General features: G+C 38.8%; 1 protein-coding gene and 1 long non-coding RNA gene across 3 annotated transcripts in view; both read right to left on the bottom strand.

Annotated features, from left to right (window-relative positions):
- Positions 1 to 5,944, bottom strand: part of axin1 (axin 1) — a 69,742-nt gene extending 63,798 nt beyond the window's left edge. The window contains exon 1 of one of the 2 annotated variants that reach the window (XM_015359835.2): positions 5,798 to 5,944. The gene's annotated coding sequence lies outside the window, so the exon portion shown is untranslated. Of the gene's footprint in view, positions 1 to 5,099; positions 5,273 to 5,797 lie in introns of those variants that run through there. The other variant, XM_015359832.2, reaches the window with a different exon arrangement.
- Positions 5,945 to 6,541: 597 nt separating this feature from the next.
- Positions 6,542 to 11,350, bottom strand: LOC138224293 (uncharacterized). The gene is made up of 2 exons (XR_011182731.1): positions 11,264 to 11,350; positions 6,542 to 6,801 (listed from the first exon to the last, which is right to left on the bottom strand). It is a non-coding gene; the product is annotated as an uncharacterized lncRNA (long non-coding RNA).
- Positions 11,351 to 12,536: the final 1,186 nt, after the last annotated feature.

The raw sequence follows: 12,536 nt of genomic DNA, 5'->3' as shown, positions 1-12,536 counted from the left end.
TCTGAAACCATATACCAGCAGGTAGAATTCCTTGAACTTTTGAAAACATTGGTATTTCTGTTTAGGTCCAAAGAAATACTCAAGAGTGGTCTGAGAAAATAAGGCAAATATAATATATTTCCAAAACAACTTCATCAAGGACAAAGACATCTTTCAAATATCAGGTTATGATTTTGATATGATATATAGGTAATGATATAAAGTTACTCATTTTAAGAGTTTAAGAGTTTACTACTATAAATGTAATATTTTTTTTAAATGTTGTTTGTTAAAAAAATGCAATTAGAGCCCAATACATGATCATTGCAACTATTTTCACAGTTGTTTCTGGCCTTATGGCAATCCTTCAGAATAACTGATATCAACTGATAACCATTACTTACAGTAACATGCTTATAGCTTTATACAAGTCACTGTAAAATAGATTTTAAAATATTTGACTATTTGAAAGGAAATAGCAATAGTGGTAGCAGCAGTGAGACAACATGTGGCGTTCATGCTCAAATTAACAGTGCAGAAAAGGACTGCCAAGGCTACAGGACAGCAAGGATGGGGCAGAGGAGGCTTGTGAGTTCTGCTGCTGCGTTTCAGGGGTCTCCAGGGAGCTTGAGGTGGGATATCACAAAGACAGGGAAGGGCGGGCCGCCTGAAGGGTGTGCGAGAGAGCGGCTTTATTTGCGTTTCTGTAAGTTAGGCTTTTGCATTTGAGCTGTTATACTGTGAAAATAAAAATAGAAAAGGATGTTCACAGAACAGTGTTTCAAAAGCTAAATCCAGGAAGGTTAGAAACCCCCATAGGCAGTGAGAGTATGCATCGGCATTTTTAGAGTTACAGTATAGAGCAGATATCAGAAACCCACCGTTAGTCCCTGCAACACTGATATTCTCTGATCTCAGAATTCATTTGGCATTAAGAAATCAGACTCCTGTTATGGCTGTAACTCACCTATATGGTAAACAGACTTGAGAACATGATCTCTATGTCCATATATATGAAATCCCTGAAATCTAGCTTTAACTTTAACTCTGCATATGGGATGGTCTGTTTATATTTTCAGAAGGGTTTAGTTTCTCATAAAGAAAGTGATTTGCAACTTACAGGCAGCAGGCATTTGAGAAACTGTGTGTGTTTGATTTGAGAATGTGTTAATAGAACACAGAGTATGAATAAAGGGTAAATGCTCAGATTGAGGTGCAGCAATTAGTGGAGTACCACAGGACTCTGTACGCAAACCTCTGCTTCATTTCTATTAATCTCCCCAATTTATATTAATGATTTAGAGTCTGGTAGAGTTAATATGCTAGTCATGTTTGCAGACACTACCAAAACATCAAGACTAGAAAACACTGTAGAAGCAGCAGATGAAATTCTAAACAATCATCTGGCAGATTACGTTTACTGTATTCTGGGGGAATGTTGAGCTCAAGGTGGTACTTAAGAAAAAGACTGAGGTATTTATGTTGACATCTTTTATATTTTACATCTTTTCGATAATGTTGGCAAGCAAGGAAAAAGCAAACAAAATGTTAAGATATATAGTTATAATTTTTGAATTTTTAATCAAGTACTGTTTTGGTAAAAATACCAAATGGACTGATAAAAAGACCTCATGTTATTTTTTTATAGAAATAATAGTTTTTGGTCATCAAGTAACAACTACATTAGTAACAACTACATTCATGGGCTTTTTCTCAAACAGGACTTTTTACAAAGTGACCTACAAAACAAACTGGGGGACACAGGAGGAAACTAAATGGACGTGTATCTATAACTGAGAACAGGACCATGTCTTTACGTCTTTATAAAAGTTTTGTCAGAGTATGGAACAAGCAACTAGCTATGTGACTGAAGCCAGTACTCTGGCCTCTTTCAGGAAATAGCTGGATGAGATTCCTGGATCATTTACATATGAATAATAAATTAATCAATATAATAAAATCCTGTAATGGAAACAGCAATTTTATAATTTTGGGTAATTCATTGGAAACTACTTACTAACAAACATTTTGTGTAATTAAGTGAATAACTAGTTAAATGTGCTACTTATTCAGGGGTGTTGAGAGAATGTTTTACATTTTTAATACTTTTAAGAAAACTTTTATTTTGAGGTAGTTTAGTAATACCTACTGTACTTTTAATTATTTCAAAATGGCATGTTAGAGTTAAAATTTTTAGCTCCAAACCAGTACAAAAAGCAAGACATTTTACAGAGAAAAAAGTTTTACTTTGATTTTGATCTAGTTTTCACAGATGTGGACAACTTAACATCAGTACTGCATAGTTAAATGTAGCACTTTCTGAATCAAATCAAATAAGCCTTACATTTTATCTTTTAATGCTTTGAAGGATATGATATGAAATCAGCAGTTGGGAAAACATGGAAAAATCTACAAGGACAAAGCATTTGTCCCGCTTTCTTTACATGTGCTAAAATCCGTTAGTTCTTTAATGGAAAGCCCAGGGGTGTCTATGTGGTAAAATAACCATTTTAATTAAAAATATATAAATGTACATGTACAAAGTACAAAAAATACCAAATGGAGTTTGAAAATTGCCATGACAGCAAGGAAAAACTTGGCTTTTCTAAGTTCCTGTAAAATTAAAACAACTATGAAGAAAACCGGTTTAAAGTTGATTAAGTTTACCAGAGGGGTGGGCAACACACTACAAGGAATATAGCACAACTCCTGTGGTTATTGGCACACGAAACACAAACTTTATAGACAAAACCGCAAAGCTATTATATTCAAGAATAAATTAAACCAGAAAACCAGTGAAGTCCAGATTGATGTTTATTTTATATATAATTTGTGTTCCATTTGGATAAACCATGACTAAAAAATGCACTAACTCTGGCCTAAAGTACAAAGTAAAATTAAAAGCTGGATTCTGTAAGATCAGAAAATATTTAATCTCCATTCACAGCTTTAACAATAATATGAACAGAAAAAAAAGAATACATGTTCAAATGCTTTATAAAGTGACTCAAGGAAAACTATACCCAACCTGACAACAAGACAAAATACATATTTCAAAACATCTGACAGTAACTGCGCCAAACACCAAGTACTGATCTAAAGGGGTGTATAAAAAAGAGTTACAATAACTCCTGAAAGCTCAAACACCAGCTGAAAAGCTAGCAAAAGGTAAGTGAGTTCTCTGTCCACACTCTATTGTTACACCTGCCAATTTAGATTTACACTGCTGTGTATGGTCTGCTTGAAATAGGCTTATCTTAAGAAAGGCCAGTGATTCAACAATAGGGCCATTTAGACATTAAAAGGAATGTAAGTTTATTGTACATTCAAAAATGTCATTTTCAAGATGCACTTTTATTGAAACAAATCTACAGGTACACTGCACAATGTGGTAGCATAAGAAGTAATTTTCGTATGTGATAATAACAATAATTTAAATAAATTCACACGACTAGGCTAGTTTATAAGTAACATTGTGAAGCAGATGATGTGATCCTACTACTAATTCATCTCAGATTATTTTGTTGTTTTTAACAGAAAAAAGAAGATTTTTCATCACAGTTGGGGATCTGGGCTACACTATGCTGGTCTGAAATCTTTTGATTTTGATCAAGACTAATGAAGTTATTTGAATGAAAAGAAGAAGGAGTACTTGTGGGTTTGAGTATTGATATGCTGCTCTTTTTTAGTGCTGTCTTAAAAGAGCAAAAGTACCAAAAGACTGTCACAAAATGTATTCTGGACTCCTGCTGATGTCTTTTGTCATCGCTGAATATCTCATGACTAGCAAACCCGAGAGTGGATTAGCCACAGTGGATTAAAAGATTTGCCTCCTAGAGTTTATTTAATATTGTTTTGCTTATTATTACAGAACTACGTTGGAAAAATATGCATACATCTTCAAAACCGGGTGATGTCCTTCTGTTAATTTAGTGTATTTGGAGAAAGGCAGTATTGACTCTAACCCAGAGCTGTGCCTCCAAAGGCGGTACACTTTGGACAAGGAAAGCCTGATGATGAATGAACACAAGGAAAAAAGCACGAAAGCTCATCATGATCTGTGGTGTGTTAGTTTTCAGATGCGCTGATAGCAGTCGAGCCATTGTTGTGCTGCCCAGTTAAATCCGCTGGCTGACTGCAGCCAAGTCCGCAAGAGGCACGAAAACTAGGAAAACAACAACAGCGCACCTACCATAGGAAAGCACTCCACAGCACAACAATTGATTTCAAGATGAATGCAAGCTGGGAAAGCTGTGGGCATGATCCCGACTCCTAGCCTGATCTATGGAGTTACCCAATGTTTGTATTTTTCTATCGGGTGTTTTCCGAATAAAAAACGGTTTCCGATTGCTTTTTTACAGACCGTGGCGCGTTACGCACACTGCGGTATGTATGGCCGCCATCTTTAATCATAACTGGGTTCGTTTGCGAGTCCTTTTTTCCTTCCCCACTGATTGTTATGGTGGTTCTTTCTTCTGACTGACATCACATTGCAGTATCGACAGGCTCACGGGCCGCGCAGCAGGAGGTCTCTGGGATATGGAGCTCAGGCTGGCCATCGCTGCCGTCCGGCAGATCCGCTGCCTACATTCAAGCCTTGCTTAAACATAGGGATTGCAAACAAAAATTCGTCCCAGTTCAAGTGCCTTTGATCTCATAAAGGCCTCCATTTACAGCTCCTTAATAGAGGCTTTTGAAAATATCTTTTCTCAGATGTTCCGAGTAATGAGATTTAGAATACTATGATTAATCTAGGCCCGCTTTTTTTTGTACACACACAGACGCACACTCTCATTCAGCCAAACTGACTTGGTCGCTTAATTCTCCCAACATAAGAATTGGAAAAAATATATCGGAACTATGCGAGAGCCCAGCTGGAGTGCTTTGACGGCGCTGTTTTTAACAAAATTTGATCTGAAAGGCCTACAACAATAATTTTAAAGTCTGGCCGACCCGCTCGCCCCTGCCCCTTCCCTTGTTTCATTCATCTTCTCGCTTTTTTTTTTCGGAAGCTGAACGTTAAAAGACTAATCTTGTTTACTGTCCCTGTGTTTTTGATTCACAGAGCACTTTTCGAAGAAGAATGAAGGGAGTTAAATCGGTAGGGACGATGCTCTCACCTGCCTCTCCTGCTGAGTAGTTCGTCGGGTCTGATTTTCGTGTTCCGCCATGACTGGGCGCAGTCGCCTACTTGCCACCCTGAGTACTTACTTATACTCATGAACCTGTTTCTGTTTCTTACTACTGTGTTGCTGAAAGATGTGCATCTTTACTTTATGTTGCAGCTTTGGCTCTCCAACCTGATTGGATGACGCAAGGACCAGATGATAGTGCTTAGAACCCTATTGTAACTATGGCAACAGACCCCTTAGGCATGAGTGATTTGCTCATAATTGCTGGATAAACATACAAAATAAGGCGCTATTTCAGCATTTTATTGTACTCCACACTAAGAGTATAAATGACAATAAATAAATCAATTGGCTTTCAAATAACAGCTAAGCTGAGCAAGTTCGATCAATGGACCAGCCTGCGCCGAGAAAGGCAGAGGAAAAAAAGAAAGAGACTTGGTAACATAATGCTTTTCCTATCATCCGCTAGTATCACTTGCTGCGTTCATAAATAAAGAATAAAGTTGAGTTTGGTTTCGAATCAAGAGGCTGGTACGTGTCTTATTGAAGACGAAGAGACAAAGGAGAACAACAACAACAAAAAAGGTGAAACAAGACAAGAGAGGGTTCAAAGATAAAAGTGAAGGGGAAAAAATGGGAAAAAGAAATAATATTCCCTTTGTACCAAAGTGTTATCAGCTGCTTACCTTTCATGTGGATTTCACACTCGCTTGTCTGAGGCAGCGAGGGTCAAGCCCAGCAAACCCTTCCCACAAGATCCGATTTTCCACTCACACTGTCCAGCAGCCTCCGCGTCGGCTGCCACTTACATTTGTGTCGATGATGCTGCACGAAAACATTTTGCATAAAGGTGTCGGGTTTTGTGCGTGCATGTTTGAAACCCATCTGTGTGTGGATAAATGTACTTCAATAATGCGCTGGGAGCTGCCTCTTACAGTGACCAAACAGGCTATGTTTGCAAAATGGAGATAAAGGAAGAAATTCATGGATTTTTTATTCAAAAGAGCAGCATCTAGCCTTTAGTTTGAGTTGAACTCATCACTGTTGAGGTGGTGTGTGTGTCTACAGCTATAAAGAAAAGTTGCCAGTCCGACTAAACACAAAAATAATCAGGCTTGTTGAAATGTTAATTTTCATTGTCCTTTTGACGCTACCTGGCAGTACGACCAGGGTTATGTAACTTTGTTAATGCTTTCTCTTCAAATATGCTGAGATTGATGGCACAAAGAGAATCGTGGACACCTTTGCTAAATTGTGTATTTTTTATGTACTGTTAACTTAGAAATTACAGACTTTTTTCCAAGCAGAAATGATTTTATTTGAAATAATGTTGTAATATTCTAATATTATATAAAGATGAGGAAAACTACAAATACTATATTGGTTTACAGACTTGACAAAGTAAAGGACTTTTTTACAGAACAAAAATGTTTTTATTCTTTTCATTCTGTAACCCAATTGTTCTGTGTGCAAACTGCGTGCAAATCTAGATTTTGTAAGGTGTGTGTTCTGAGTTAGTGTGCATCACTGCTCTGAAGTATATTTCGCTCTGTGTAGGACTTTACAAAGTTGAAGCAATGACCTCGTCCGCCTCTAACACTTCTGGAAGTTAGGAGCTCCTCTAGCGCTGTGGGATGAACACGGATTAAAGGGCACAGGAAGCACTGCAAGATCCCTCTGTCCTGTCCTGCTGTAGGACAAAGAAGAGGGAGCAAGGACTTCACAGTAATACAGGACTGCAATCGCGAAGAGAGAAAAACACCCCAAATTCTCAAAAAGGAAAATTTAAAACATGTCTTCACAGAAAAGATTGGGGGTTTAAGAAATCTTCAAATGAATTGATGATTTGGATATTTTGTGGATCTTGATAAGATATTTAACATTCCTATTTGTCCTTGAATTAACTAAAACTTTTTAATAACTTCTTGCAGGATAAACCATGAAAAGACAGGGAGAGGTCAAGTAGTGTAATTACATTTTGTCTGCTGAGGTACACTAATCTTTTAAATAAGGTCTCTTGCTCAAGTTAAAACAAAATTGAATGATTTCACAAATTTGAGTGGAAAGTTAAGGTGGTTTATATAAGACCTCTGGTCTAACAAAATGAAGATGTGACAGACTGCTTCTACATAAAGAACACCCACAGCCAAATCTGGAACAAGGTTTTTAAACAGATTACTGTGTTTCTTCAGGCATTTACTTAAAAGGCTGGGTGTAATGCATTTTAAAATAAGGTGCCACTGATAAAAAAGAGGGGCTGTAGCTAAGTCAAATTGAGAATTAATTGACCTTTGGGAATTAATTTGTTCATTTGCTGTTTAATCATACTTGTTCTTTATGAATACATCAACTATTGTCCATTGGAAACTATCTCTTAATAATAAAAACATCTCGCTATGTCAAAACTATTGCCCATTTTAACCAACTAAAAATAAATCTACACATACATCACAGCAGAACTCTTCATGTTAAGTGTTTTCTCGATATACATGGGGAAGTAGTTTCCAGGCTGGCTTCCTACAATTACATGTCAATTATGCATCAAGTGTTTCATTACAATGATTCTGTATTACTTCAGGGGTGTCTTATGGAGAAATTTAACAGGTTACGTATAGCTGCAAAAGTGAACAAATACTCAGGTTAATCCGAATAATCCACATTGCTTTTTACTGCGTGACACAGCATTGAGAACAGCATTGCCAAAGTCTTCTGTACTGTTACATACATTCAGTGTTACACTTGAGTGCTAATGATGTCAGTCTGCAAGCTGTAGTGCACTGAGGAAACAGTGCTGATATCTAACGCTCAGATTTACGGACTTCAGCACCCTATTAGGCCTTTCAGCCTCTGCGACTCACTGCACTGCCCGATACGGAATACACCTCCCGACCACCAGTCTGTTTCTGACACCGAAAGTTTCCGAGTAAGCACTTAGATAATACTTGATACTACAGTATAGACTGAAGTAAAGCTCTTCTGTCATAAACAGAAACAGATTAATTAAATACTAGTTTTCCAAAAAAAAGAAAGAGGGTGAGAGGAATGTTCCAGTTTTTCAAATAGAATCATTACAAACATTTCCAAATGATATTACAGGTGTTTAGATTATCAGGAAATTCATCACACAGCAAATCAGCGTGACACTCACAAAAAACTGTAATGTGTAATACATTCCATTTCACACTTGACCTCTGATGAATCTGCAAGCTATAGTGCACTCAGGAAAGATTGCATTATTAATTTGGATAACACACAACATCTGCCAAGGGAGAATTTCAAAGATTTTTCTTTCCAGTTCTCCTCCTTTCAAGAAACACTAGACTGAATTTGATTTTTGCTTTTCAATCAAATTGGTACAGTTTGTATTTTCTAAACAATTCAGAAAACTAAGAGAAACAGCTTTCGGCTTCATATGCTGTATATCCATCCCCAGCCCCCCTTCAAACCTACACAAAGCTGTTACAATATAAAGCATCATTTGTAATTCTTGAGGGACTGAAGTAATTTGGCCTGTAGTCACACTGAAATCATGGTCTTTTCAGTAAGTTCTTAAGATACAACAAATGTCAAGGTTAAATCGCTACAGATCTCTCCTCATGATTTCCGAGAAGTGCTTACACAGGAGTTGCATTGCTGTTAACATTCTCTATTCACTTTCTGTTTCTGTATAAGAGAAATGCATGTATCTGATCAATTTAGTGCAGAACTATTGAACTTGCAAAGTAGGTCTATTAGTTTCCTTTTTTCCCTAAAAAGAGTGCCACATTTCTGGGTTAACATGACAAGCTCTCACAGAAAGGCCTGATTCTTCATATAGTTACAGTACCCAGTACCCAGTAACAGCACGTGGGCTGCAGGCACTGTATACTACCTTCTGATATCAGTGTTACCACTATCTGGGCTGTTCTCAAGAGATCTAGAAACTAACAAAAGCTGGTCCTGGTAAGCCTGGGATGTTAGACCTGGTCTGTTGTGTAGTGGGGCTGCTGGGACCACATCTCACTGTAGAAAGGTAATGATTCAGGTGATTTCTAGTTCACAAGGGACAAACTCTGAGTAGAGTTACAACAGTTAAAACACTTCAGAAGAGCTCTCCAACAATGTTCCCAATGACTGCTGAGCTCTGTCCAATCTTCTGATCATCACTGTACAGTACGTTCATTTTCTTTCAAGACGACCACATGAACCACTGCAGACCAACTGTATATCATGCGAATAAGAAACTGCAGAACGGTTCAGATCAACCCACTGAGGTGGCGTTGGGAAAGGGGTCCTAGCAGGGCGGTCTGAGCATTGCAGAAATATCTCCTTCGGGTTTTGGAGAAATGGGCAGCCGCAATGATAGAGAAACTCAAATCCCACCAGTAGTCTTGCTCAACGTGCTCCTTAACCCTACAGCTGCCACCTTCCCTGCTGGCGATACTGAGCCCAGCCTCGCGCCAAGTTCTGTCCCATCTTCACAGGTTGGAGTCCAGCTCCCATCGACACTTCACATACAGCCTCGCCAGCCACGAGAAGGAAGCCTCTGGCTTAGTCTCCAGGAACAGCAGTTTGTCTCAGTGTTCTGTGTTCATGCACAGTAGGCACAATGCCAGCACCTTTATGCCATCAACGTGTCATACCATACCCATCAAGGTATTCAAAACAAAAACAAAAGTTAAATCAAGGTCTGACTTGGGAGCCAAAAAAATATGGCAAGTCTTCTTTATCAAACAATACTTCCATTTAATTCCAGCAGATACGGTACACCGCAGGGTCGTTTGTGAAGTAGTGTTTACATGTCCTTACAATAATGATCTTGTAAGATCACTCTGAAACCGAAAGTGAATGATCTATTGCATTTTTCACAGCCTAAAATTGTTTTGTAAGGAAATCATAGTACCATTACTACCTTGTAGTCCGATGCTATCAGATGTTAGAAGCTAAATGATTTGACAACCACTATCCTACAGCACAGTGTGACAGCTGGGAACAACGGGGCTCAAGTGTTTTCAACAGAGCTCCAAAGACCATTCTAATGATCGCGCTATGCTTAAAGAGGAAAAAAGAGAACCAACAGATATCTCAATAACAGCTGACTTCTCTCATCAAATTGAAAACAAAAAGTATTTTGTTTAATAATTAAAGTGCTATGCTGCCCACCTGAGTAAGGGGCATTGAGTGTGCTTGTTTCCAGCAGCAGGAAACCTCCAGTCCTGGCTGTGTTTCTGAGGGTAATCTACAGATCCCACTCAACTTCAAGACTAGATGGCTTCTGCTCTTAATGTAAACCTGTACAGAAAAGGTTGCTTCACACAACCTTGTAGAAAAATGTCACATTATTCAAATGTCTCTTGCAGTTTCTGATAACACAGGATACTCTGCAGCGTGTGACCACCAGATCTCACTTACCAGGGCATAGGAAATACCATCTTGTGTGATCAGTCACCTCAGTTCAGTTTATTTGTCCCATGCACAAGTGCAACGAAATGCTTATTGACATGTATTTTATGTTGTGTGCTTCCAGCTTTGAGATACAAGTGTCTAAGAATGGATGTGGTGTTTTAGTCGTTTAGTTTGTGTTGCTGAAGTGTTTTTTTCTGGTCTGTTTTGAGCTCCCTGACTCCCAGTTCCCTGGTCTAAATACTCCACAACTTCTCTATGCAGATGTGTCCCAAATACACTCTGAATGCCCCTGCTGTTCTTACAGGAACCATTTCTTCCAGAAAATTCCAAAATGCCCCATAAGGCTAAACCCCCTCTTCTCTACACTACTCTTTCAGCTGCAATTTAACACTCCACACCCCTGCTCTCTTTCCTGGGCTTGCGTATAGCATCAGTGGAATTCTTCAAACAAGTCAAAACCTTAGATTTATCAAGCACAACTCTCAAATTACAAATGTCTCAAAGCTAGCCTTTATATGTCATGTTTTCTAACATTGTGACAGAGCTGGCTCCAGCCTGCAGACACTATGCTATAGCCAGAACTACTACAAAGAACACTACAAAGAGATAAACAAACATTTACAACCAAACAATAGATTCTAACTTACTTTGTGCTTTGTGGGTACACATGTGAAGTAACATAAAACATAAAATAAAAAGTCAAATCTAAATATCTTTTATATGATTCCAAACTTTTATACAGAATAAAAGATACCAGTAACACTTACCTCCTGCTTAAAGGGCCCCCAAAGAACCAGAGCAATCCCACAATAGGTGTCTTTATTGGGCCTGAAGGAAAATGTTCTCCAGGTCTGGGAAAGAACAATTAATTCTGAGTAAGATAAATTAGGTAGACAAAGCAGATTCTTTAAATATTGCATACATTTGTAAAATATAGCATGTATAATTTTGTTTGCGAATACTCATTGTGAGATACACCAACCTGAATGGTTTACCTCTATAGGAGGAGCTAGAGACATACTTTAAATGGGGAAAATGTTGCCTGAAATGACAAAGAGAGATGTTGAACAGCAACATGGAAGGGTGTGATAATTTATAGTTATGTTTTTTCCTGCTTTACTATATACATTGCACACCAAGAAATACTACTTAAAAAAAGCTACTGCTTGCTTGCCTTTGTTGGATTGATAGTTTCTTTTTCTGGTGTCTGTAACCGGGCACCCTGAGACGCAGCACACTGCTCATGCAGTTAATACTATCTAGAGCTCTAAAAACTGTGTCACCCATTATCACAAAGTCTATGACGAGGCAAAGAGAGGGCACCCTGGGGCCCAGCCACCCTCCCGTATTCCTCAGAGATATCACTGCCCACTCTGCTGTGAGACCTGTGAGATCCAGGGCCACACATCCCTCCCGCCAGTCGTCTCTCTTCCTCCTCAGGGTGTGCTCAGAATCTCCTCTGCAGGAGCCACTGTCAGTTACTTCTCTATGAGCTGGCTGGGCCTCATGCCCACAGACTCAAGGAGCTCAGCTGCGCTCACAGATGGGCCTCCCCGGACATCTCTGTCCAAACACCCAATCATCCTGTAAACCACATACGTAATGACCTCATATTGCTATTGGTTTTACTTGTTTGTCTCTTAGATTATTCGATAGTCTGACATACGTAGGCTTTTAAGGGATCCAGCAAACAATGGGTACAAAGCCAATCCATCACAGGTCACACACACATGCAGACAGAGACGCTCCAGGGCCAGTTTTCAACTCAGGAATCAGACCAACACGTCTGTGGAGTATGGGAGGAAACCCACACAAACACAGAGAAAACACGGGAACCCCATGCAGATGGCACCTCAAGTCAGGAATTGAACCGGGGCCCCAGTACTGCACCACAGCAATGCTGCCCGTGTTGTGGACTTTTTATTATTTAAGCACTCATTACAAATAGACTTTGAGCTAAGCATTGTTATTATGATCACAGTATAGGATTGATATTAATATCCAGTGCCTTATGAACTGTTGATTTCTCACAAACTGTAA

This window comes from Lepisosteus oculatus, chromosome 19 (genome assembly GCF_040954835.1).
Source record: "Lepisosteus oculatus isolate fLepOcu1 chromosome 19, fLepOcu1.hap2, whole genome shotgun sequence".
NCBI lineage: Eukaryota > Metazoa > Chordata > Actinopteri > Semionotiformes > Lepisosteidae > Lepisosteus > Lepisosteus oculatus.
The sequence above is the reverse complement of the archived record's forward strand: the minus strand, read 5'-3'. Positions and strand labels throughout refer to the sequence as shown.